The sequence below is a fragment of the Lithobates pipiens genome, unplaced genomic scaffold, assembly GCF_037356315.1.
Source record: "Lithobates pipiens isolate NorthernLeopardFrog02 unplaced genomic scaffold, aLitPip1_a1.2 Scaffold_19, whole genome shotgun sequence".
In the NCBI taxonomy this organism is placed as follows: Eukaryota; Metazoa; Chordata; class Amphibia; order Anura; family Ranidae; genus Lithobates; species Lithobates pipiens.
Genome location: NW_027507764.1, coordinates 482,041,583 through 482,069,520, shown reverse-complemented (window position 1 = coordinate 482,069,520; position 27,938 = coordinate 482,041,583). Strand labels below are relative to the sequence as shown.

The 27,938-nt window shown below is 43.3% G+C and overlaps 1 protein-coding gene across 1 annotated transcript in view; it reads left to right on the top strand.

Annotated features, from left to right (window-relative positions):
- The first annotated feature begins 206 nt into the window (after positions 1-206).
- ZNF704 (zinc finger protein 704) overlaps positions 207-27,938 on the top strand; it is a 159,540-nt gene continuing 131,808 nt past the window's right edge. The window contains exon 1 of the mRNA XM_077492928.1: positions 207-340. The gene's annotated coding sequence lies outside the window, so the exon portion shown is untranslated. The remainder of the gene's footprint in view (positions 341-27,938) is intronic.

Genomic DNA, 27,938 nt, shown 5'->3' with positions numbered 1-27,938 from the left:
GGGGGGGGGGTGAGACAGTGACCCCCCCCCCCCTTGGTGACTCTTTGTCACCTTCCAGGGAAGTGCTGTGCCCCCCCACCTCTTGTAGTGGGAAGGAGTTCCCTGTCGGTGGGTCCAGTATGGTGGGGGGGTGGGGGGGAGGTGCTGGAACTGACAGCTCCTTGGACCTGAAGGGGGAGGAGACAGGACAGTCCCGGGGAAGAACATGCAGCCTCGACGTCTCAGCAAGCGCTCCGTCCTGGGCAGCAAGGTGTCCCCGGCGGAGGGAGTGAGGGCAGCGGCGGGTGCCCAGTGTCGGGAGGATGGCGATGGTCCCGGAGCTGTGCGCTGTCCATACAAGGTGGGTGCTGATCGCTGGGTGCAGAGCGCGGAGTGGTGGGCGTGATCGGGGTAGCCATGTGCTGCAGCATCCAGGCTTGTTTCCCTCGCTGCTTCCCTCTAACAAAGGAAACTAGTTGACGTGACCGGGGATCGGGCACACACAGGGCACAGATCGGTGCCCCCCTCCCTGGAGCAACAATTGCAGGGGATCGGCTGGGCATTGCCCTGTGTAGAGCGATCCATGCAGCTGATAAACATTGGCTCACACCCCCTTCACCACCCAGCATCACACGTGCCTCACACCCCCTGGCACTGCCAACTCACACAGCATGTGGGGGGGGGGGGATGCCAAGCTCTGACCCCCCCCCCCCAATAAAGTGAACATGTGGGGCTTTGTGTGACAGCACCCCAGGGAGAGCCTCCTCTCTGGCATGGTGTTTTCTGTAACAAAGGCTTTGCATCTATGCTGAGAAAATAATATAATATAATCAATGTAAAAAAAAATAATAATAAATCCCCCCCCCTGTGCCCCCCATCCTGATTTCTGACATGGCAAACCTTCCAGAGAATGGGAACGCTATGCATGCAGAGCGCTGGCTGGGAGAAGTGGGAGTGACGGCGAGCTCCTCGCACACTTTACAGGATGGATGGGAGCGGGGTTCAAACAAAGACATAGTGCAAAAAAAAAATTACTTTCCTCCAAGGGACGTAAAGTCATAAAAGGAGCTGAGGAATTCATCGATTGATCCTGGGGGGGGCGTGATCAGGATTGGGGGGTGCACTCATTATATACTAAAAATACTGCATGACATTTGGGGATCCCCAGCCACACAGGTAAGTGGGTATTTGGTGGCATGAAGAAGCCAGCGGATGGTAAAGCGGTGGTTGTCACTGTGACTGTCACCGATAACTTCATTTTATGAACCTTTGTTCGGTAGATCCATAGGAAGGAGTAAGCGGTGGTTGCGTGTCATTTATGGTGGAATGTGACGTCACGCTGCCTGCCTGGCAAGGCATCTGTGTGTTTGTATGAGCCGGATTGTTTGGTGTACATACACAACCATACACAACAGTGAATAATTACTTCCATTCAGTTATGTCATCCATATGAGCATCAGGTCCCTCCTCCTACATTGTCTGCTAGGAGCACAGTTTATGGAGCCTGCTGGTGACAGGTGCAGCGTAGGGAGGACCGGGCACCATCTCTATGGACTTGCCCAAAAAAAAACAATTTATAGAAATAGCCGAGCCTTACTGGGCTTATTTACCAAGACAGACCCCGAGATCATAAAACTGCTAATCATCCTTCATTGATCTGATAAAGGATTTAGCCCCCATTCACACCAGCGCAACTTGTCATGTGATTTGACAGTTTGAAATTGCATGACAAGTCGCATCCTATTTGTGCCTATGGAACCGTACAAATCGGTGCGATTTCGACTTGCACCGTTTTTGAAAAGGTTCCTGTGCTATTTTTGGTGATTTTACAGACATCAGTGCATGAAGTCACATAGATGTCAGCAAGCTACACATGAAATTGCACTGAAGTAGTGAAATTTCAAAGCCGCATTCAGTGTGAACTGGGACTAAAGGTGGGTTATTGCACATGATTGTTGCCTGTATTTAATAAATAAGCCTAAGGGTCACCATACATGTTACAATCAGATCATGCAATCTTTCTACAATCACCTGTAGATCTACCAAATATGTAATATGAGCACCTACCTCATCTCTCCTATGCTGTCTATCCTTTTAGATTGTAAGCTCCATGAGCAGGGCCCTCCTACTCCTTATGCATTGAACTGTGTTGTAATTGTGCCATCTCCCTTTATATTGTAAAGTGCTGTGCAAACTGTTGGCACTATATGAATCCTGTATAATAATAATCAATGTGTACCCAATACGGCAAGCACTTAGCCCCCATTCACACTGAATGCGATTTTGAAATCATGCTACTTCAAGCCGCGGCTTACCGACACCTGTGCAATTTCATGCACAGATGTATCAATCGCACATTAAATCACCAAAAATAGAGCAGGATCCTTTTTCAAATCGGTGCAGGTCAGAGTTGCACCGATTTGAGCGATTTCATAGGCACAAACAGAGTGCAACTTGTGCGATTTTGAACTGTCAAATCACATGACAAGTCACACCGGTGTGAACGGGGGCTCACACCATATGGATGGTAGATCTGAGCCACTTTCACACTGCCACGTTGCAGTTTGGTCACAGCATGGGTGCAGCACAGTGTACTTGTGTTTTTCATGCGGGTTATCTGTGGTTTCTCATAGACTTTCTATTATATCTTTCATTTTTGGTGCATTTTCTGAAAGGACACCAAAGGTGCAACATGCAGGACATTTGATGCACTTTCAGAAAACGCACCAAAAACGCAGGGCATAATAGAAAGTCTATGAGAACCTGCATGAAAACTGTGAGTACCAGAGATTCAGCCAAGCTGCAGCACAGCAGTGTAGTAGTGATTATAAGGAGATTGTACAATTAGCTTGTAATATGTGTGGTAAGCTTTATATAGACATGCAGTGTGGAAAGCTATAATCACAGGATGTTTTTTTGTTGTTGTTTGTTTTTTAAATAAAGAGCTGATAAAATGTATTTATTTTAATTTTGATTTTAAGTATTTATATATCACTATTAGGCTAGGTTCACACTGCTGCGATGCGGGAACGCTGCGAATCCACTGCGGGTTCCCGCATCGCATGTCTCCCGCCGGCAGTTCACACTGCCCTATGCAAACTGCTGGGAGTGTCAGTTAAAAGTTAATGACACCTCCAAATCAGTTCGCATATCGCAGTGCGATCTGCAAACTCGGACAGGAATCGGATCGCATGCTGTGAACACCCATGCAATCCGATTCTGCTGCGGACCAAAAAAAGGGTCCTGTACGAGTTTGGGCCGGATGCGATGCAAATTCAGCCATACTATCTGTATGGCTGAAATCGCATTGCACAGAGATCGAATGTGATTTGCACTGCAGTGCGGTGCGAATCACATCCGATCATGGACATCGCAGCAGTGTTAACCTAGCCTTAAACAGCACTTTGCATATACATTTTACATTCACATGAGCCCTAGGAGCTTACAATCTAAGGTATATATTAATATATGCAGTGAGAAAGTAGTTAATATGAAAAATTCCTGACATCCCAGTAAACTAAGTGCTGCTCCCACAGGTCTCTGTGCTTTGAAGGAGCTGAGCTAGTTCAGACCTATAAACTATGGCATGCTGGGGAAGAGCAGCTAAAATGAAAATTTACACACATGCACCTGGCAGGTAGAGCCACATCAAATCAGCATGCAAAAAAAAAACAGTAGCAGCAAAAAATAAAAAATACATTTTTTTTCCATTATTTTTCTTATTTTATTATAATTCTTTTTTTTTTTTTCTAGTAAGACTTCCAGAAATGTACCACCAGCTAGAAAATGTGTATTGTTTGGATATGCAGAACTAATTCAAGGGAAAATGTGATTTTCTATTCTATAGGTTGCAAAACATCATTGTTCTTTATGTTAAACCCTGACCTCCCAGTGCGCGCCCCCCTCCTCTCACATTGCCCTTGTCACTTCTGCTTAATGTAAACAATGTACCACTTGGAGGGAAGAGAATGGGACCGTTCTACTACTATCTTCCATTGGTATGATGTCATGCCACGTGCCACAACCATTGTGAAACTAATCACAAATTACACGCTGATTTATGTCAGATATTTCAACAACATTTGCATAATTATACATGACTTCATTTAGATTGAATGTGTTATAGTGTGGAGGAATGTTCTACTAAACAGTTTACTTTTCCAGCTTTGCAAGATATTGCAAAATATCATTATAAATATACTATACTGTATAATATTATATATATATATATATATATATATATATATATATATATATATATATTTACCAAAAGTATTGGGACACCTGCTTTTACATGCACAAGAACTTTAATGGCATCCCAGTCTTAGTCTGTAGGGTTCAATATTGAGTTGGCCCACCCTTTGCAGCTATAACAGCTTCAACTCTTCTGGGAAGGCTGTCCACAAGGTTTAGGAGTGAGTCTTTTTAGGAATGTTTGACCATTCTTCCAGAAGCGCATTTGTGAAGTTAGGCACTGATGTGGACGAGAAGGCCTGGCTCATTGTTTCCACTCGAATTCATCTCAAAGGTGTTCTGTCGGGTTGAGGTCAGGACTCTGTGCAGACCAGTCAAGTTCCTCTATCCCAAACTCACTGATTAATGTTTTTTATGGAAATTGCTCTGTACACTGGTGCGCAGTCATGTTGGAACAGGAAGGGGCCATCCCCAAACTGTTCCCACAAAGTTGGGAGCATAAAATTGTCCAAAATGTCTTTGTATGCTGACGTCTTAAGAGTTCCCTTCACTGGAACTAAGGGGCCAAGCCCAACCCCTGAAAAACAGCCCCACACCGTAATTCGCCCTACAACAAATTATTTGGACCAGTGCACAAAGCAAGGTTCATCAATTTGCAGGCCAGTCAAGTTCCTCCACCCCCCAAACATGCTCGTCCATGTCTTTATGGACCTGGCTTTGTGCACTGGGCCAAATCATTTGGTGGAAGGGGGATTATGGTGTGGGGTTATTTTGCGGGGGTTGGGCTTGGCCCCTTAGTTTAATTGAAGGGAACTCTTAAGGAGTCAGAATACCAAGACATTTTGGACAATTTCATGCTCCCAACTTTGTGGGAACAGTTTGGGGATGGCCCCTGCCTGTTCCAACATGACTATGCACCAGTGCACAAAGCAAGGTCTATAAAGACATGGATGAGCAAGTTTGGAGTAGAGGAACTTGACTGGCCTGCACAGAGTCCCCACCTCAATCCCATAGAACACCTTTGGGATGAATTAGAGTGGAGACTGTGAGCCAGGCCTTTTCGTCCACATCAGTGCCTGACCTCACAAATGTGCTTCTGGAAGAATGATCAGACATTCCCATAGACACACTCCTAAACCTTGTGGACAGCCTTCCCAGAAGAGTCGAAGCTATTATAGCTGCAAAGGGTTGGCCAATCCAGCGGGTTGCATGAAAAAAAACTTGACAGCTCTGGTCAGAGCCGTTGTACTAACCATTCGAGGTTAGTTCAGCGATCTCCCCCGATGAGCTATTGTGTTCTGTGTTCCCCGCCGGGTGTTGGTTTTCTAGCATGCACGTCTGATAGAAGTTGGCCAGCTTCTGTCAGACAGAACGACATATGGGTCGAATGTGGACAGTTATTTTTTTTTTAACTAGGTGCTGTCTCCTGACATTCAGCCCTGTGTGCATGGGGCTTAAGACTGGGATGCCATTAAAGTTCATGTGCGCGTAAAGGCAGGCATCCCCATACTTTTAGTAATATATTACACACACACACATATATATATATATATTTGTGTGTGTGTGTGTAACTTTACTGTTGATTTTACTGTGCTACCAACCATTTTAGGCTAAAGAATATGACAATATACGGGTATATTATTTGTTCAGTGTTCGCCCAATACGGAGACAGATAATAGTCTACAGTAACAAAAATCATTTGTTTGCATTAAACATTATTAGAAAAAAAAATTCTCATTATATAAAAAGGAGAAAAACAGCCTATATAAAGTACCATTCCTCCTACATGACAAAGGACCCGTCGAGTGACTACCAGCACATTGCCTTTGTCAGGAGCTGTACTTGTGCTGTTAACAGGTCTTGTATAGACTGACTAATCACCAGATCCTCCCGCTCATGTACAGACTCATTGATATCAATGCTGGTCTCTCCTCACCTGGAAAACCAATACATGAGGCTGCTGCACGGGGTGTTGATAGGTGGAAAAAAGACCAGGGGCTTCAGTCCGTAGTCTGAGCCTGGCACCGGAGGGGGGAGGGGGGTTGGTAAGCTCACTTGGTGAGCTGGTTCCTGTAAGGCTTACCAGTGCCCATCAATGCTGACCACTAAAGTCTGACCTACCTGACCCACACTGACCTACCTGACACACTGCACTGATTCACACTTACCTGACCCACACACTGACCTACCTGACCCACACACTGACCTACCTGACCATTACACTGAACTACCTGACACACACTCACCTACCTGACCATTACACGTCAGATGTCAGATGGCCTCCTCCTGCAGCTCAGCTGTAATGCTTGATGCGGCCGCATTGGAATTCCCTCCTGGAGCCTGCAGCACCTATGATGGATGTCGCACGTCCCGCGGTCCCGGCATTGGACTAGTGGGACGTCCATCATAGGTGCTGCAGGCTCCATAAGGCGGGACCTGCTATGTCACTCGGCCACGCTCAGAGTCAGATCGGTCCCTGCTCGGAGTTGATAATAGAATTGTGAATGCCCGAGGCTTTTTTGGGGCCCACTCGGGGCTCCAGCCTCCCTCAGCCCCCCCCACGACGCCAGTGCTGCTGCACAAAGAGCCATGTGAACAAAGTATCTCATGAGGCTTTATTCATGTGAACACCACTGTACACTTCCACAGAGGAGACAACCTTCTCATCCCTGTCCCACTAAACACACTAGTTACACCATGACCCAAGTAATCTCTGCTGAAGGGACTTGGGGGACTGATGTGAAAGCAGAACTGGCCAATCAGCAGAATTATCTGAACACTGATACGTTACATCTGCAGAAACATCATATTCAGCGCTCTGGTATGGCTGGTCATGTGACTGGCCCAGTAAGGGTGAAGACCTGCTGATTCCTGGAGAAAAGGTACTTTTTGACATTGTTCTTTTACTATCACTGAAGATAAAAATTCATAAAGACAACTTTGCAAACAGCATTGATCTGATTTTTAGTACACTTAAAACCAGCGATGTTATTAAAGTGCAGATGTTGCCAAAACCTTTTTTTGTTTTGGACATAGCGGGGACGGATTAGAACCTCTGTGAAGATTTTATTTCTGAGTCCTTGCTGGGAACACTTACCCTCTCTGTTTGTGCTGGTGACCAGTTAAAAATTGTTATGGTTGTCACCAAAACAAAAGGTAAGGTAAAATCTTCCAGTGGAGACACCTGTTTAAAGCTAGGTACACATGGTGAGTTTTGCTGTTCAGCCATCGGGCTGAATGAAAAAAAACTCACAGATTCCCACATCCACACAAGCGATGTAGATGCAGGGATCTCTGCCGCTATGCTATTGTATTCTGGCTGCCCATCCCCCCCCCCCCCCCCCCCCGTCTAGCCACTTTAAGACCAGGACAAGTAAAAATCAGTATTTTTTACTTTTATTACTTAGAACCCCCAAACATTATATATATATATATATATATATATATATATATATATATATATATATATATATATATATATATATATAGATCCATAGGAAGGAGTAAGCGGTGGTTGTGTGTCATTTATGGTGGAATGTGATGTCACGCTGCCTGCCTGGCAAGGCATCTGTGTGTTTGTATGAGCCAGATTGTTTTGTGTACATACACAACCATAGACAACTGGGTCCACTTTTATCTGAAGGCCAGCCATCTAAGGAAAACAATACTGGGGTTATGGCAGCTAGCTGCTGCCATACTGGTATTTAACGTCAAGATCGTGATGTACATTCCCAGTTAGGCGGTCGGCAAGTGGCTAGAATACACTGATGAAAGCTGCAGTGGCTGATTGAATGCAGGTTATACAGCAGGACCGTTTGACAGAAGCCAGTCTAATGATCGCCTTCTGTTGAATGGATAGGGCCACATGAGGATCAACATTTGTCCGCTTCCTGCTGAACGAATCTTGATACGTGTATATCTCACTTTAATTTTTCTCACTTTAGGGAGATTTTCTCCCATTTCCTGTTATAGCACCAGGACAGAAAGTGAAGGTATATGTCCCCCTAAATAGGACAGCGTTAGAAGAAAATAAAATCACAATGATCTTAAACATTCCCCACTCTCCCGAAAGCTAAAAAAAAAAACATTTCTACACTTACATATTTTTTTTTTTTAATGCATGTTCCTTTGTCTAGTGATCCACTCTATATAATGCAATCCTCAAAGGCTTTTTAAAAAGCAAGGAGCATATGAGGTTTTCGGGTGTAATCTAGTGCTCAGTGATATTTTTTATGGAAGGCACCTAAACTATATCTCCATCTAGGGTTGCATTTATTTTTTACGACTTTTATACTGTGCTTCATACAAATATAAAATCTCTTATATTAAGAATCCTATTCCCTCTTACAATGTGTAGATAAATAAATCTCAAGTATTTTCTAAATTAGCTGTTTGCAAAACAGAGGCTGGATTTCTGGTTAAACACATAGCCTTGTACTGTATCCTTTTTTTCACAGATTTCATTATTTTCTTATTATATTTTTTAAAGATTTATTTTTTATTTATTTTTTTTAGGCTCAATTCATGTAGTATTTGCTATAACAATAATTGTCAGCCCTGTCACTGTTTTCAGCTCTCATTGCTAAAAAATAATAGTCAATATGACAAATAATAGCTTAGAAAATGAAACATGTGCTTTGTTATGTTCAAAAATAAAATATGTCTTTCTTTCTTGGTAATCAGGTAAATAGGAAATATTGAATACTGTTATGTTACATTTACCCATTAACCCTTTCCCTACTAGAGCCATTTTTTAAATTTTTTTGCACACATGCTTAAAATATAATTTTAGGCCTGAAGATTGCATAAACCCTAAAACATTATATCATTTGTGAAAGCAGACACCCTAGAGAATAAAATAGTGGTAGCTCCAATTTTTGTCTAGTGATCCACACAATGTTCTTGTAAAGGTTTCAGTGAAACCTTTAGTAAAAAAATATACTAAAGTTAATTTAAAAAAATGAGGTTGCACCGAGTAAATACAATACAAAATACAATAAAACTTTTATTTTTTTTACTTAACTTTTTTCTTTTGGTCACATAAGGGACAAAAAGTCCCCTTTTTGATGATTTTTTGGTGACGGGTTCTTTTTAATGAAACATCCAGGGTCTAAAAGGCCCTGCATGTCTCCTCTGGGCTCCACTGAATGTAATTGTAATCCATTATTTCCTGCCCATGCTAGCTGGAGACACCGAAAGGCGGACCGGGAGGTGACATCAAACACGTTGCTTCTGGGTCAGCAACAAGAAGGAGAGCAGAGCGGATATGTGTCTGCTCTGCTCCTTCCCCTCTACCCGGCGGCACCTGCCGGTCCTGGTCCTGCAGATGGCAAGCAGAGCCAGAGATACATGGAGGGGGTGCAGAACGACTCACACAGGAGGACACAACCCTCCTCTTGTTTTGCCAGATATACACAATCAGTTTTTTTCCTTCTGCCAGTGAGTTGAAAAAAGAAACCTGACAGATCCTCACATCAACACAATAATGTTTGATGCAAGGATCATCCCTGCCACGCTATTGTATTCTAATAGCGGAGACTTCCGCTCAACCCCCCACCCCCAGCCCATCAGAATACACAGATCAGCGCTTGCAACCATTGGCTGCAAGCACTGATCAAATGTTGGTTTTCCAGCATGTCCGTTCATCAGAAGCTGGTCATTAGAGCGGCTTGGGTTGAACAGACAGCAGTACACATGGACTGAAAGTCAGCTGGTTCCTGCTGAACCAGCCAATTTTAAGTCTGTATATTCATCAAGTGTTACTAAACCCACAACAGTAAAATCAGTCTGTATATGCAGTAAAGCATGCTTATTATACTCACTGTGGAATCTAAGGGGTTAATCCTCTGCATTGTGTAAAAAGGCTGTTTAATCCTGTCATCTCTGATCCTTCCCTGCTTCCACTGTCCCCTGATAATTTCCTGATAACACAGAGCCTTTGGAGTCACTCTGCACATGCTCAGTTTGGTGTGTGTTGTTAGAGAGATTTTTTTTCTTTCTTGGGAGGGCGCATGTGATCAGCACAGGGCTAATCAGCACTGTCCAGACAGAGGGACAGGGGCCTTGCAGTCTCATAGGACAGTCAGAAAACTCCTACAAGCTTTAACCGCTTCCCGCCCGCCCTATAGCCGAAAGACGGCTATAGAGCGGACGCTCGTGTTTACTTCCGCAATGCGCGCCACCGTGGGCGCGCATCGGGGGAAGTTTTGTGTTTGCCGTGTCCCCCGGAGACAGGCAAACACAGATTGCTGTAAACGGCCGCTGTGATTGGCCGTTTACAGCGATCTGTGTTTGCCTGTCCAATGAGAGATGATGTAAACATATGAGATCATCTCTCAGCGCCGCTCTCCCTCCTCACACAGACAGCGTGTGAGAGGGGAGAGATGAACGGCTGCAGCGGCCGTAAGTGAAAAAAAGTGCCATCCGCCCCAGTGCCATCCTCCCCCAGTGCCATCCGCCCCAGTGCCATTCACCCCAGTGCCATCCACCCCAGTGCCATCCTCCCCAGTGCTACCTTCCGCCAGCGCCACCTGTTACTGCTATCTGTCCCCAGTGCCACCTGTTAGTGCTATCTGTCCCCAGTGCCACCTGTTGTCAGTGGCATTTGTCCCCAGTGCCATCTGTCATCAGTGCCACGTATAAGTGCCATCCGTCATTAGTGCCACGTGTCATCAGTGCCACATAGTGCCATCTGTCATCAGTGGCACATATTAGTGCCATCTGTCATCAGTGCCACCTATCAGTGCCATTTGTCATCAGTGCCACCTGTCAGTGTCACGTGCCATCTGTTGTCAGTATCACGTGCCATCTGTTGTCAGTGTCACGTGTCATCAATGCCACTTATCAGTGCCATCTGTCATCAGTGTCACGCGTCATCTGTGCCACGTATTAGTGCCATCTGTCATCGGTGCCACTTATTAGTGCCATCTGTCATCAGTGCCATGTATTAGTGCCATCTGTCATCAGTGCCACGTATTAGTGCCATCTGTCATCAGTGCCACGTATAAGTGTCATCATTGCCACGTATCAGTGCTCCTAGAACATGTGAAGGCACTCCCTGCATGTTGGGCCTCTCTATGTGGACAGGCTGTGAAAAAGTCCCACACATGTGGTATTGTAATACTCAGGAGGAGTAGCAGATTTTTTTGGGGGTGTCATTTGTGGTATACACATGCCATGTGAGAAAAATAACCTATTACAATGACAATTTTGTGGGAAAAAAATAAAAAAAATAAAAAATCTTAATTGTGCAAAGAATTATGCGAAAAAAATTACAACATCAAAAAGCTCACCATTCCTCTTACTAAATATCTTGGAATGTCTACTTTCCAAAAAGGGGTAATTTGGGGGGTATTTGTACTTTCCTGGCTTGTTCCGGTCACAAAAAATGAAATAGGCCACCAGTACATCAGATGTGTTCAATTTTGTATGATTCGCACCACAGCTTGTAGACTCTAAGTTTCACAAAGACCAAATAATATCCACTAATTTGGGTTATTTTTACCAACGATATGTAGCAGTAAAAATTGTGGCCAAAATTTATGAAGAAAAATTAATAATTTGCATAATTTTGTCACAGAAACAAAGAAATATGTGTTTTTTTTTCAAAATTTTCGGTCTTTTTTCATTTATAGCGCAAAAAATGAAAAACCCCAGAGGTGATCAAATACCACCAAAAGAAAGCTCTATTTGTGGGAAAAAAAGGACAAAAAATTAATTTGGGTACAGTGTTGCATGACTGAGTAATTGTCATTCAAAGTGTGAGAGCACCAAAAGCTGAAAATTGGTCTGGGCAGGAAGGGTGTTTAAGTGCCCAGTAGGCAAGTGGTTAAACAGTGCTTGGCTGGACACTGATAGACGTTACAAGACTGATATATACTTCTGATGAGAAAAGGTGTTTAGCAGTTTATATTTACTAAAATAATTTCATTTCCATGGTCTGTGTACTGTGGGAGACCAGATATAGTAAATGCAGGGTCCTGGGTTTAGTAACATTTTAAGTCCATCTGAACGCTAGTTAAAATGTTACTAAACCCAGAACCTGCATACACTGTATCAGTTTCCTACAGTACACAGAACATAGAAATGCAATTATTTTGTAAATATAAACTGATAAATACCTTTTCTCATCAGCAGCATATAGCAGTCTTGTGACTTGTATCAGTTACTAGTAAAGCTTGTAGGAGGAGTTTTCTGGGCAGTGCTGATTGGCCCTTTGCTGATCACATGCACCCTTCCAATACAAAAAAAAAAACTCTCTAGCAATAGACACCAAACTGAGCATGTGCAACTCGTCCCCTGGCTCTGTAAATATCAGGTTATTTTTTGGAGACAGTGGAAGAAGAGGAGGATCAGAGAAGACAAGATCAAACATCCTTTATACACAATGCAAAGGATTAACTCCACAGTAAGTGTAATAAGCATGCTTTACTGCATATACAGACTGATTTTACAGTTGTGGGTTTAGTAACACTTTAATGCTAACCTACTTCATCTGCCTCCCGCTTTCCTATAACCTATATAAATAATAAAATCTGTGTAATTACAGACAGCATGTGCTCCACCACAGGAGCTGTGTGCAGGTGCTGCCAGTTAGTGGTGCCTTGAGCTGCTAATAGGTATCGTACAATAAATGAAATTTAATTTATTCAGTATTATTCGATGTGATCAATATGTCATTTATTCTCATTGAATATTAAAAATTGAATAGTAATATTTCATATTTATGCTTTAAACTTAGCAATGGACCTTAGCAACTGGAGAGATCAGATTACACGTACTGCAGAAGGACACACCCCTCCTTTTTTTAACACCTAAATTCTAGGTAGTGCTAACCTACCTTACCTGATAAGAGAAACCCCATAATACTTTACAGGAAGCATGAGTCTAATCCCAGTGGCTGTGTTCAGGTTCTGCCAGCTAGCGTTACCTGGGGATGCTGATAGGCACATATTATAACGTTTTTCTCATCAGCATAAGTTTAAAGGATAGATAAAATAGTTTAGGCACAGACAGAGTTTAGGTTTTCTTTAAGACAGATGTTCCGATTGGCTTATTCAGGTAAACAAAGAGTGCCTACAAGCAGGCAGGAATTATAATTCCTTGCTTTAAAATACTGTAATCAGCAGTAAAATTATTGAATAAAAAATCTAAATTATCAGATACATTTAATTCATTATCTTTTTTTCTGAAAATCAGAAATTTAGATTTGCTTATTGGTGCACTAAATCATTGCTTTATTACATCCCTTTCTCACAAACCTCTTCATCAGCAGATTTACTGTACTGCTCTATTTTTTTTTTTTCCTATTCATTTTTTTCAATGTATTCAGATTTTCACAGTTTCTCGGTTATATTCATGTGATGACAACTGCTCAGTAGACTAAAAGTATTCCTGTCAATTAGGTTTATCAAATAGCATATTACAATATTACTATGGTGTTAAAGTGGAGGGCCACCCTGAAAAAAGAAAATACATAAGAAATTAGAAAAAAAAAATGAAAAAAATTATTATTTTTTTACTTACCAGAAATGCCTGTTGCTAGGCACATCATCCTAATCTGCCTCTTCATCCTCCGCGGTGATCTTCTTTCTTCTCTCCTCCGTGCGCCGTCTTATGGGTAATGGGTCGCGCTGTGTTCTGGGAACTGTGTGTCCCAGAACACAGCGCGTCCCATTCACAAAGCGCTGCGCGGCTCACGCATGCGCAGTAGGAAACAGGCAGTGAAGCCGCAAGGCTCCACTGCCTTTTTCCCTTACCCAAAATGTACCCGAGACCGAGGGACGGGTCAGCCTCGGGCGGCCGACATCGCGGGCGCCCTGGACAGGTAAGTGCGCTTATTAAAAGTCAACAGCTACAGTGTTTGCAGCTGCTGACTTTTAAATTTTTTTTTTCAAAACCGGCCTTCCTTTTTAACTTTAAAAATAATTGAATGTGATTTATTTTCTTATAATAATTCTAATGTGACAACATTTTACATGCTTGCTCATCCATATTTTTTTATTATTGTATTAAATAAAATAATTTGTAGACTGGCCACTAGAGAGCGCCCATTCATCTATAGTTGACATACAATTGTAGTTTGGATCATAAATTATTGTAAATTTCCACCATAAAATCTCATAATCTGATTGATATTTCTCAAGTCTAAATCAATCAAAAATAAAGTTGTGGCTATTCAGTTGTTTGTCAATTCGATTGTTTTAATTGAATTGCACATCGATCTGATAAAAACATTAAAGCCTGTGTGGCCACCATCATACTTTCTGCTTAAAGGATAGGTTCACCTTTAGTAACATGTTACACCCATACATGGTATTAAATCACCTGTTGCCACCACAACCAAATCCCCATTGTGATAGCGGACAGAGCTTATCCTTGCGCCCACTTTCACAATTCAAAAACAGTGAGCGCTCTAGTAGTTCATCCTGCAATTCAGTAACTGTACTGACAGTCTGCAGGAGCCAGGCATTGTACCCACTATCTCCTGATCATGGGTGTAATGCTTTAACAGGCTCCAAAGGAAAACAAATAGAACATTTTTACCTGGAAGAAATGTGTAGGTGAACTTATCATTTACAATCTGTTGAAATCAGATATCAGCCACATGGGGGGTGAATTGTTTTCAGAGCTGTAAAGTACAATCACTGTGTAGCTCTGCAAATCAGGAAGAAAGCAGCAAATATAGCTGCCCTGAAATTCATACACAATTATGAATCATACATAGATAGGTTTTAAAATAGTAATGTATATGCATGATCGTATTAACATCCAGATGATGTGTTTTACCTATGTATATATCTAAAAGCAGTGAAAATACTATAAATTAATGTTAAGAAGACTTAACATTTTTTTTTTTTAGAACAGTAGGCCCCAGGGTGAATTTGATTTAAATTAAGTCGATTTAAATCATGATTTAAATCACTAGTAAAAAGGCTTGATTTAAATCATAATTTTTAAAGAGCAACTGTCATCTCTGTCCCGCATCGGCTCCTCCTTTGACCTGCTGTTGACTCACCGACAGTCTCATTCACTTTAATGGGGTGGCAGGTGATGTGGCAGTGACACAACAAGGTGAGGGACGAGGCAGCAGCAGGTGAGTGGATTCCTGTTAACAGGCGCTGCCATGATGGATCTGAAATAACAGGCGCTCTTTAAATGTAAGGACTTATTCTTGCTGGTAGTTAGAATCTTTAATATTTGCAAACAAAACAAAGGTTTCTTATTTAGAACAATAATCTGTCAGGTTAGTAAAACACTGATATCAGAACCGATTCAGTTTGTAGTGTACATAGATTTGCAATAAAATGGGATAAAGGAATATTTGTTTTATCTCATGGTTACTGAGACATTGTATGACTGCATCAATGCCGTGCATGTTATCTCGGCTTGCAGAGCTTGGATTCATTGAATGAGTTTAACAAAAATGAAAATATTGCAGAATATACAGCCTCGTGCTACATAACTAAGCTCCATTTCATGCTGAATAAACAAAAGTATTATTCTACCATTGTACCTGAAATAGAAAACTATCTTTATGCCGCATACATATGATCAGACTATCCGGCAGACTTAGTCTGGCGGACAAACTACCGTAAAGTCACACGGACTGTCCGAACGAGCGGACCTGCCCACACACGTGACTTTTCCGGCGGACTAGGTCTGGCGGACATAGTCCGCCGCAGTATCCGCCATACTTTTGAAATGAACGGACTTGCCCACACACGCGGAGGAAAGTCCGTTCATTTTGAGCGCGGGTCCAGGTAGCCGGGACCAGCGAGGGAGGTGTTGCTGGCCCCGTCACCTGGTATGGACTTAAAGGGGAAGCCCTATGCCGAAAAAACGGCGTGGGGGTCCCCCCTAGGTCCATATCAGACCCTTATCCGAGCACGCAACCCGGCCGTTCAGGAAAGGGGGTGGGGACGAGCGAGCGCCCCCCCCATCCTGAGCCGTACCAGGCCGCGTGCCCTCAACATGAGGGGAGTGCTTTGGGGAAGGGGGGACTGCGTGGCCCCCCCACCCCAAAGCACCTTGTCCCCATGTTGATGAGGACAAGGGCCTCTTCCCGACAACCCTGGCCATTGGTTGTCGGGGTCTGCAGGCGGGGGGCTTATCGGAATCCGCGAGCCCTCTTTAATAAGGGGGCCCCCGGATCCCGGCCGCCCACCCTATGTGAATGAGTATGGGGTACAATGTACCCCTACCCATTGACCTGTGAAAAAAAAAAAACAACACACAAGGGTTAAAAATAGTTTATTGCACAGCTTCGGGGCTCTTCTTCCATCTTTGGGGGTCTTCTCGCCGGACTCCTCTGGGACTGTGACATCATAATGGGCGGGTACATCACCCGGCGATGCCCCTATATAAGTCGCCACACGCCGCGTGCCTGTCATTGTGGCCAGAGACAGCGATGAGTCAACAGCTCAAGAAGAGAAGAACAGAAGGCGTCAAAGACAGCGGCGACAGAAGACCGGGCCACCGCTTGTAAAAGAGCTAGAAGAAGGTGCGGAGGCCCGGCAAGAAGAACCGAAGAGGGGGACAAGACCCCCGAAGAGGGGGACAAGACCACCGAAGTAGGAAGAAGAGGGCGGCGACGAAGAAGAAAGCCGGGCTCCTCCGCTAGTAAAAGAGCTAGCAAAAGAGCAGAAGATAGCGGAGGAGTCTGGCGAGAAGACCCCCAAAGACGGAAGAAGTCCCCCGGAGCTGTGCAATAAACTATTTTTAACCCTTGTGTGTTGTGTTTTTTTTACATTTTTTTCACAGGTGAATGGGTAGGGGTACATTGTACCCCATACTCATTCACATAGGCCGCTATCCAGGGGCCCCCTTATTAAAGGGGACTCACGCATTCCGATAAGCCCCCGCCCGCAGACCCCGACAACCAACGGCCAGGGTTGTCGGGAAGAGGCCCTTGTCCTCATCAACATGGGGACAAGGTGCTTTGGGGTGGGGGGGCCGCGCGGCACGCGACCTGGTACGGCTCAGGAAGGGGGGGCGCTCGCTTGTCCCCACCCCTTTTCCTGACCGGACGGATTGCATGCTCAGATAAGGGTCTGATATGGACCTGGGGGGGACCCCCACGCCGTTTTTTCGGCGTAGGGCTTCCCCTTTAAGTCCATACCAGGTGACGGGGCCAGCGACGCCTCCTTCGCTGGTCCCGGCTACCTGGAACCACGCTGAAAATAAACAGACTTTTCTCCGTGCGTGGAAAAGTCCGTTCATTTCAAAAGTACGGCGGACTAGCACACACACGGCTGTATTGTCCGCCGGACTGCGAGTCCGGCAAACATATTTTGGTGCAAAACTCTACTTTCTTAGTCCGCCGGACTTTTGGGTAAAAAAAAGTCAGCCGGAGCCCACACACGGGGGGATTGTCCGGCGGACTTGAGTCCGCCAAACTTTTCCACCTGATTGTTTGATCGTGTGTACCCGGCATTAGATAGATTTTTACTCCAACAGGATTTTATTAAAATAAATTTGCAAAAAGTAAAAAAAATAATTTTTATCCACCCTGGTAACTCACCATTTACACCCGTGCAATCTTAACATGTGTTACCCAGCCTGCATTAATGCATGATAAGAGAATTGCCATTGTTTACTAGGGGCTCATTCACACCTGTGTGCTGCACTGCCATGTAGCCAGACAAATACTACAAGTCATTATTTTGGTGCATTAACACGTATTTTATTAACCTAGCCACTACTGGTTCCATGTAATCCTCTAGCTAGCACTAAGATCTAAGATAGGTGCTGAAAGATTGTGGTGACTATTCATCTCTCCATTCATCTATAAGTATCAAATGTAGGTATTCTTCTTGTATAAAAAATGTATACATTAGCAAAACTTTGTGCTTCAATAAAAGGGATCCAAAAGCAAAATAAGACAAGAACAGTCAAGTTATTTTTTAATATTATTTCCATTTTCCCCAATGAAGAGGAAGCTGATGCTTCAATTTTGCCTCCCACCAGTTCTTCTTACCCAACTCAACAACAGAATAGTGGCAATTTTAAATAAAACCTGTTTTCCTTACATATCCTTCTGTAGATCTAGTGATGTCACCACTGGGTCTCAGTGCTTCTCTATACAATGCACCCTGTCTCAGTACCCCTCAAGAACCCTCAGCCTTGATGCAAGCTAGCTATTGGGAAGACCTTATCGAAGTGCCTTGATGGGTGGATGTCTGGAGAACTCTAGGTGGAGAGCATTTGCACATAATAAGAAGACAGAAGAGGCCTCCAACATCTAAAGCCTAGTACACACAGGCTGAATGTCGGGCAGCATCTGCCAGTTCAATAGAAAGCAACCGACATTCGGCCCGTGTGTTCTGGTGTCGGTCCGACAGAAGTTGGCCGTCCACCCTGTCAAAGGGGCATGACCGAAAAAGGTCTGCCAGTTGGCTCCCAATCAGTGCTCTCAATCAATGGCTGAAAGCAGTAACCGGAGTGTTCTGCCGGTGGGAGGGGCGCCCCCTGTCAGAACACAATAGAATAACAGGGGAGATTGCTGTACTAACGTCGGATAGTTTATACATCGGCTTCTCCTTGTTTTTTTTCGTTCAGCCCTGCTGCTAGTGTGTACTAGGCTAAAGTGTAGATTATTTATTAAAATGAATATTATTTTTATTCAGGATTTGTATAGTGCCAACAGTTTGCACAGCGCTTTACAACATGGGGGCAGACAGTACAGTTACAATACAATACAGGAGGGATCAGAGGGTCCTGCTCGTTAGAGCTAACAATCTAGAAGGGAGGATAATAAAACAAAATGCACTCACTGCACTTAATTTAGGGTGAGCATATGGTAAAATCCATCTGTGATAGGTTTTGCATGCAGAATACCTGAGGTCAGGCCTATATGTGTAAAGCACTGCGTAAACTGTTGGCGCTATATAAATCCTGTATAATAATAATAACAATAATATGTGATGACCAGCCTCCATGATTGAAAGAACTAAATTCCAATAAATTAAAGGTCTGGGCTAGAGATAGTCAGACTGGGGAGTAAAGAGCTAGATGATGCTGGACATCCACTAGTTGAAATGAGGCAGGCCCTGACTTGCTACAGCTTCAAATACACACTGTGAGAAGCTCGCAGTGTGCAGTGAAATCAGAGTAAGCTATTTTAGTACTACAGAGGAGCAACTGGGCAAGACTGACGTTAAGGATGGAGTTCAACCTTAACATGTTACATGTACTTCAATACTGATTTCAATAAATGTGATATTTATTTGGATGTCCAGGAGTAAATTAGAAGGATTAATCATAATATGAAGACATATTTAGTTTAAAACCAGATCTGAATAATGAAGCCGATCCTAGGCATGGCGCTCATAACTATACTTGACTGTGTCATAAATACACATTTAATCCCTTTAATGTATAAATGATGTAGATTGTTAATAGAATGTCGTTTTGGTTGATTTGTCCATTAATAATAAGATTAGGAGATCTATACAAGCTGATAATGAATAGGGCAAAAGGACCAAGAAAAAAAGGTCTAAACCAGCAGTTCTAGGGGGAGGCCATTGTTTTGTTGGATAAAGAGGATTACAAGATTAGGATTGAAAGACTTTTGGGAAATCAAGAGACAATAGCGTTGATTTACTAAAGGCAAATAGACTCTTCTCTTTACAAGGAAATTTTCTCTGGACCTTAGTGAATGCAGTGACGTTCTGCCGACTTCCATCAGCCAATCATGCGTGAGTAAAAATGCATTTGTTAATGTTTCCTGTATGTGATTGGATATTCTTTGCAAAGCGAACTGTGGCCTCATTCACTAAGCTCTGGGGCAAATTCCCTGGCAAAGTGAACAGTCTGTCTGTCTTTAGTAGATCAGCCCCAATATATTGAAGTCTGGCCGCTAAAGTGTAACCAATGTTACAGCATCAATGTATAGAGGAAAATAACTGAGTATTACTGTTAAAAATAATACATGTATCCTCTACTAGAATTCCTATAAGGGCCCGTTCAAACTGCCAACGCACTAAACTGGAGCGGTTTAGTATGCGGGCAGTACCCTCTTATTTTTTTTTGTCAACTTTATTTGAAGTGCACAAGGTGAAACCTCATTTAGGTCAACATGCAGCAGCACACACCGCACCGTTGCATTGCTGTACTGTGACATGTGGTGCCTACCGGTGCGCCGTAATAAAATACAGCAAGTCTGCATTTTATTACAGCTTACTACACCGCACCTCTCGGCTGCATTACAGTGAAAATGGGGCACATAGAAAATAATTGTTGATCACTTTTAGCTCAACAAATGCTTCTATAGCGTTTGCATGGCATCAGACAGGCGTCAATGAGCTTTTGAATAGGCATTAGACAGGCATTTTACAAGCATTAATGAGGAGTTAAAAATGCTCCCCAAACGCCCTATGGACAATTTTGAACTGTTTGACGAGCGTTAAAACTGCTCCAGAAATGCTGATTCCATTAGTGCAAATGAACAAATCTTAATCCCCCGCAAACGCTCCGCCACTGCCTGCCAGAGTATTTGCGAGGCGTTACCATAGAGTTGAATGGGAGGCGTTGAAAGGCTTCAAATGCCTCCTGACTCGACACGAGGCTTCAGCACTATACAGCACTATGCAACAGCACTATGGGGGTTATTTACGAAAGTACAAGTGCAAAGTGCACTTGAAATTGCACTGAAAGTGCACTTGGAAGTTCAGTCGCTGTAAATCTAAGGAGTAGATCTGAAATTAGGGGAAGCTCTGCTGATTTTATCATCCAATCATGTACAAGCTAAAATGCTGTTTTTTATTTTCCTTGCATGTCCCCCTCGGATCTACAGCAACTTTACTTCCAAGTGCACTTTCAGTGCAATTTCAAGTGCACTTTGCACTTGTAGTGCAAAGTGGATTTGCCTTTTGTAAATAACCCCCTATGTCTATTGTATCTTGTGCATAGGCGTTTCAGGGGGCTTTTTAACGCCTCTCAAAAGTCTGCTCTTAATGCCAGTATTAACTCAACCTAAGGGTCTATTTATAAAATATTTGGTGCAAGAATGTCAGAAGCATTTGTGTAAGTTGAGCGGAATGGCCCGTATTTCTCCTAAGAGATTAATGCTAGTATCGTCAGCTCCATCTAGTGGCCAAAATGCAGTATGGTTTTTTTCTTTGAAGTATTTTCGGAAAACTATACTGCATTTTGGCCACTAGATGGGGCCGATGATACAGGCATTAATCTCAGGAAAAAATAGGGAAAATTGTGTTCATCTTGCACGAAAGCATCTGACATTTGTGATGCAACTAATGTTTTACAAATAGACCCCTCTGGGCCGGTTCACACTGCGGGCGATGCGAGGCGACACGACTCGCCTCGCCGCAGTGTGACAAGTCGCCCCCGTTCTGTACAATGGAACCGTTCTGAGAGGAGCGACTCGAGTCGCTCCGACTCAGAAAAAAGGTTCCTGTACTACTTCTGGGCGACCTCGGGGCGACTTGCATTGACTTCTATACAGAAGTCATCTGCAAGTTGCCGCTGAGGTCGCGGCAGGTCGCGGCGAGGCAAGTCGGTGTCGCCTCGCCTCGCCTGCAGTGTGAACCGGCCCTAAAAGTGATAAGAAAATTGCAGGTAGAAATTCCTGATATAAGAAAATGCATAAATTGCATTTACTAAAGATACAGCTTTGGCCATTGCAGATATAACATCATTGTACTGTATATCAGAAGGGTAGTATAGTATCCACTTCAGCCCCGGACCATTTTGCTAGCCAAAGACCAGACCACTTTTTGCGATTCGGCACTGCGTCGCTTTAACTGACAATTGCGCGGTCATGCGACGTGGCTCCCAAACAAACAAAGGCTTTTTTCCCCACAAATAGAGCTTTCTTTTGGTGGTATTTGATCACATCTGCGGTTTTTATTTTTTGGGCTATAAACAAAAATAAAACAACAATTTTGAAAAAAACATTATTTTTTACTTTTTGTTATAATAAATATCCCCCAAAAATATATGAAATTTTTTTTTCCCTCAGTTTAGGCCAATACGTATTCTTCTACATATTTTTGGTAAATAAAAATCGCAATTAAAGATTATTGATTGGTTTGCACAAAAATTATAGCGCTTACAAAATAGGGGATAGTTTTACGGCATTTTTATTAATAATTTTTTTTTTACTAGTAATGGCGGCGATCAGCGATTTTTATTGTGACTGCAACATTATGGTGGACGCAGACATTTTTGACACATTTTTGGGACCATTGTCATTTATACAGCAATCACTGCTATACAAATGCAGTGATTCCTGTGTAAATGACACTGGCAGTGAAGGGGTTAACCAGTGGGTGGCAGTGTAGGGGTTAAGTGTTCCTAGGGGTGTGTTACTAACTGTGGGGGGCTGGGCTTTTCGTTTAGTGAACACTGATCTCTGCTCCAATCACATGGAGCAGAGATCAGCATCACTTGTTGCTAGGCAGAACGGGGAGATGCTGTTTACAACGGCATCTCTCCATTCAGCCGCCCCGTGAGACGATCGCGGGTATGCCCACGGCAATCGAGTCCGCGGGACCCGCGACCGAACTCACGGGGGTCCCGACCAGCACACGAGCACGCCGCCGGCAGGGCGGCATGAAAGATTGGAAGTACCTGTACACCAATATGCCTGCCCGTGCCATTCTGCCGACGTACATCGGCGTGCGCTGGTCGGGAACTGGGTATACTACAAAGTGTACTCTATTGAAGACACTCACATTTTTTTCTACCAGCATAAATAGTTTTGGATAAAAATATAGCTGGGAACAGTTTCTGAGAATTGGGATACACTGAAAAAAAAAAAACATTAAAGCAGGTAACAGCAGGTAATGAAGCTGTAAGTGGAATTACAAGGGACCAGTAAGTCAGTACAGATAGGGAACTAAATAAGACAAAGGGGTTGATTTAATAAAGGCAAATAGACAATAGACGGTGCACTTTGCAAGTGCAGTTGCTCCAGACCTTAATAAATGAGAGGAAGCTCTGCTGACTTTTATCATCCAATCATGTGCACATAAGGTTTTTTTTTCCCCCTTGCATGTGATTGGGTATTTTTTTGCAAAGTGAAGCTTTATCTCATTCACTAGGCTCTGGAGAAACTGCACCTGAAGAGTCCAACTGCACTTGGAAAGTGCACAGTCTATTTGTCTTCAACCCCATTGAGTCGGTTATGTCCAATAAGATGAATGTATATTTACCATATACCTCCTTCTAGCGATGCACCTCGATCGGTATCGGTGCCGATCCCAAGTATTTGAGCAAATATCTGTACTCACCCAAATGCTCCCGATACCAAAACTGGTACTTTGCGGTGCGATTTGTGGCAATACTAAATGAATGACGCAAATCGCACTGCAAAGAATCGCATTTGATTTCCCCACTGCTCCTGTGTGTGTATAGAAAGCATGCATATTAAAGCGCCATCTAGTGGGCAGTTTAGAACTCATACTGACATCACTTCCGTCCTATACCCACAGGGTCCTGGAACTTCTCCAGCCCTGTGAGCACCTCCAGCAGCCCTGGTTTGATACAAGATATGTACTATGAGTGCTAAAATTTTTTAAACTGCCCACTAGATGACGCTTAAATCCCTTACTGTCCACACACACAGGCGCAGTGGGGGAAATTGCATGTGATTCAGACAGGAATCGCACTGTATTCCTGTTCAAATTGCATGCAATTATTTGCAGTGTGATTTTTGCACTTTTTTTTCGTATTGGCGCAAATTGTACATAAAAGTATTGGTGCTCGGTATTGGCAATTACTTGGCAGAAAGTATTGGTACTTGTACTCACTGATGATAAAAAAAGCTGTATCGGTGCAATCCTACCTGCTTCATGTGGTGAGCTTCATGAAATCCCTGAAAAGCATAGAGATCAGATTATACACACTGCAGGATGACTTACAATGGACACACTTCCTCCTGGAGAGTACAACTGCAAACTGAGCATCTAGGACACCCCCTGTATTATATGTAATGAAAGCCGGCCTTTTATTCTCAGAGAATGGGTGCAGGAAATACTCCCTTACGAGTCACCCCATTGACTCCGCCCCCTACCCACCTCAAAATACCATTCCTTTGTTCCACACCTTACCCACCTCCCAGCACCACCCCTTTTAGAGAATAGAGACCAAGTATCGTTTTGTGGTGCTAAGTATTTTGTATGGAATTTGTTAATGATAACAAGAAAGGCAGTAAAAAAGTAATCTAGTAACAATGGATACCCCAGCGACAATTCATCCACCCCAGCAGCAATGGATTCCCAACAGCCAGTAACATTAGACCCCTACCTCAACAGTAGATCCCTCCTAGAAATGATTGACTCCCTGCAACATAATACCCACCCTGAGCAACAATAGATCCCTCACCAGCAAGAATAGACCCCCCTGCAAAAATAGATTCTCTCTGGAGACTATAGATTGCCCAGCAGCCAGCATCAATAGACCTTCCCTCAACAGTAGATCCCCCCCAACAACATAAAACCCACCCCAGTTACAATAGATCCCCCCCCCTTCCTCTGCAAAACAGATCTTCTCAGCATCAATAGACCCTCCAGCACACCCCAGCACCCCTTGCCATTACATTACATACATTTAGTTTTGGAGGTGCGAGAACTGCGTTCCACCGCGCTCCTGCTGAAAAAAAAAGCCATGAATGAAAGTATATATGAAGCCACTTTTTATATGGAATGGAGTAGGAGAGGGTTAAACTCTCATCCAGTTTGTTTTACATTTCTGCCCCATTGAAAGATTTCCCTTTAATTCCTGTCCTTAATTCTCTTAAAATCTCTTCAAAGTTGTCACCAGAGTAAGTGTCCCCATTGGAAGATATCATCGGTTCCTGTTTTAGATGCCATTTCATATTTTAGCAGTCCACAAACGGTCACCATCAAATTTAAGTGAACTTGAGCAGTTCCCCAAAGAAGAGTGGGCAAATATGGCAAAGTCTAGATGGCAAAGTTGGTAGAGACATATCCCCAACAGACTAAAGACTGGAATTAAAGAAAAATGTAGTCTAACAAAAGACTGACATAAGGGGGGGTCAGCCTTTTTCCTACTCAATGATTCTGTTTTTGATTTTTTTTCCGGCAATGTTGCTGTTAGATCTTTCGATTGGATGTCATAAGTTGCACTCAGTAAATATAGCTGGATAAAACAAAAACGGTGTCTGTCTTCATTTCAGGCTGCAAAGTAACAAAATGTGATTATTTTAAAGGGAGGTGATTCTTTTGTATAGCCATTGTAGCTGCTGCTACACAGCCCCTTATGTGTTGGTCCTCTCCCAGCACTCCCCTGCCATAGTTTCTGGGCTCTGCGCACCCATTGGTGGACCTGGGACCAGCATGGCGGTTGCCACCGGGTAGAGGGGAGGGAGATCAGTGAGCGTCCATCTCCCCTTCCTGCTTATGACCCAGAATTGTGCAAAATGTTGCTTCCGGGTCCGGGTTTTGGACTGTGATCTGCACTACATTAGCTTCATTGGAGGGCAGATAAGACATCTGGGGTCTTTTAGACCCCTGATGTCTCATTAATAAGAACCTGTCACCAAAAGATGCATCACATAGGGGACTTTTTGTGATAAAAAGTTTAGTAAAAAGTGTGAAAAATTAAACTTACTTCAAATCACTTAAAATCCCCCCACCCCCAAATACACGAGCGTACTAATGTAAATGCAGGCCCCCAAAAAAAGTGATTGTGCTACATATCACTGCGCATATCAGAGTGAGATCAAGAATTCCAGGCCCATAATTCACAATTAATTCTACACTGATGACCTGAAGGGGCTTTTAAAGCCTCATCTATAGAAAATATAGGGTACTGAAGCTTGTTGCTGTTTAATGGGGGCACGCAATTTTAACTGCTTGCGGACCAGCACGACAGGTTGGCTCCACTGTGCAAAATCACGTTATATTAGGTGATCTCGTGAGGCTTGCATAGCAGGCGCGCGTGCCCGCCGCGAGGTCCGTAAGTCCAACCGCGGGTCCCGCAGACTCGATGTCCACGGAGATACCCGCGATCGTCTCATGGAGAGGAAGAACGGGGAAATGCTAATGTAAACAAGCATTTCCCTGTTCTGCCTAGTGACACTGTCACTGATCATAGCTCCCTGCTGTCACACACAGCCCATCCCCCCTAAAGCTAGAATCACTCCCTAGGTCACACTTAACCCCTGCAGCGCCCCTCCTGGTTAACCCCGTCACTGCCAGTGACATTTTTACAGTAATCAATGCAATTTTATAGCATTGATCGCTGTAATGATGCCAGTGGTCCCAAAAATGTGTCAAAAGTGTCTGATGTGTCCGCCATAATGTCGCAGTCACAATAAAAATCGCTGATAGCCGCCATTACTAGTAAAAAAAAAAAATTATTAATAAAAATGCCATAAAACTATCGCCTATTTTGTAGATGCTATAACTTTTGCACAAACCAATCAATAAACACTTATTGCGATCTTTTTTACCAAAAATATGTACACGAATACATGTTGGCCTAAACTGAGGGAAAAAAACGTTTTTTCATTATTTTTTGGGGGTATTTATTATAGCAAAAAGTAAAAAAAAAATGCTTTTTTTTTTTCCAAAATTGTCTCTCTTTTTTTGTTTATAGCGCAAAAAATAAAAACCGCAGAGGTGATCAAATATCATCAAAAGAAAGCTCTATTTGTGGGTAAAAAAGGGACATAAATTTTGTTTGGGAGCCACGTCGCATGACCGCGCAATTGTCAAAGCGACGCGGTGCCGAATTGCAAAAAGTGCTCTGGTCTTTGGCCAGCCATATCTATTTACGTGGTGCACCCTCATCTTTTAAATATTGGAGCTACCCCTATTTTATTCTCTTGATGGCTGCTTTCAGAAAATATACAAAGTTTTGAGAGTTTTATGTTATCTTCGGGCCTTAAAGGGGTTGTAAAGGTTTGTTTTTTATTTTCTAAATAGGTTCCTTTAAGCTAGTGCATTGTTGGTTCACTTACCTTTTCCTTTGATTTCCCTTCTAAATGTTTTTTTTCTTTGTCTGAATTTCTCTCGGTAAGCTGTTTGGCTGACTAAACACCACTCGGATGATGGTGTGAAGTTTACTGAGGAGAAACAGGAAGTGAGAAATTCAGACAAAGAAAAAAAACATTTAGAAGGGAAATGGAAGGAAAAGGTAAATGAACAACAATGCACTAGCTTAAAGAGGAAGTAAACCCTGATGGGTTTACTTCCTCTTTGATTCCCTGCAAAGATAAAGCATAATGGACTACTATGCATCGCATAGTAGTCCATTATGTGTCACTTACCTGACACAGGAGCCAGTGAAGTCACCGCTGTCCCTTGTAGTCCGGAACCTCCATCTACTTGGTGGGTCTCGCTGCTCCGGCGCTGTCATTCGTCGGAGCCGCGATGACGTCACTCCCACGCATGCGCACGGGAGCCGCCACTCAGTGCGCCTGCGCGCCGCTGTCTATGGCGCCTTAATCTAGGCTTACCTGTAGGTCAAAGTGTGTTGTAAGGGGTTACAACCACTTTAAAGGAACCTATTTAGAAAATAAAAAATGAAGGATTTTTTAAAAAGTCAGAGGAACTTGCAATCTCAACATGTACAAAATGGTGAAATGTAGATAGATTAGTCAGATACTGTATATATAAAATACAAAAAATGCTTGTCTTTGGGGGAAAAATCCTTTTGCATTGTTTAGCCCATTGGGGTTGATTTACTAGAGGCAAATAGACTGTGCACCCGGCAAGTGCAGTTGCTTCAGAGCTTAGTAAATGATGTAAAGCTTCACTTTGCAAAGAGTACCCAAT